The sequence below is a fragment of the Chiloscyllium plagiosum genome, chromosome 26 (assembly GCF_004010195.1).
Source record: "Chiloscyllium plagiosum isolate BGI_BamShark_2017 chromosome 26, ASM401019v2, whole genome shotgun sequence".
NCBI classification, from domain to species: Eukaryota; Metazoa; Chordata; class Chondrichthyes; order Orectolobiformes; family Hemiscylliidae; genus Chiloscyllium; species Chiloscyllium plagiosum.
In genome coordinates, this window is record NC_057735.1 from 38,266,811 (window position 1) to 38,267,183 (window position 373).

Consider the following 373-nt stretch of genomic DNA (forward strand, 5'->3'; position numbering starts at 1 on the left):
CCCTGCTCCATATGCCCAAAGATCTTGGGGTTGAAAATCAGCCTGTGCAGTCACATGACCCATGGCAGAAACCTGCAACATATCATCCTTGAATTGAAGAACAAACAAAAACACTCACGTTTCTCTGGACCATGAGACCATAAAACACAGGAGCAGAAATTAAGCCAGAGCTGAAAATGTGTTGCTGGAAAAGCGCAGCAGGTCAGGCAGCATCCAGGGAACAGGAGAATCGACGTTTCGGGCATAAGCCCTTCTTCAGGAATGAGGAAAGTTTGTCCAGCAGGCTAAGATAAAAGGTAGGGAGGAGGGACTTGGGGGAGGGGTGTTGGAAATGTGATGGTGGAAAGAGGTCAAGGTGAGAGTGATAGGTCAG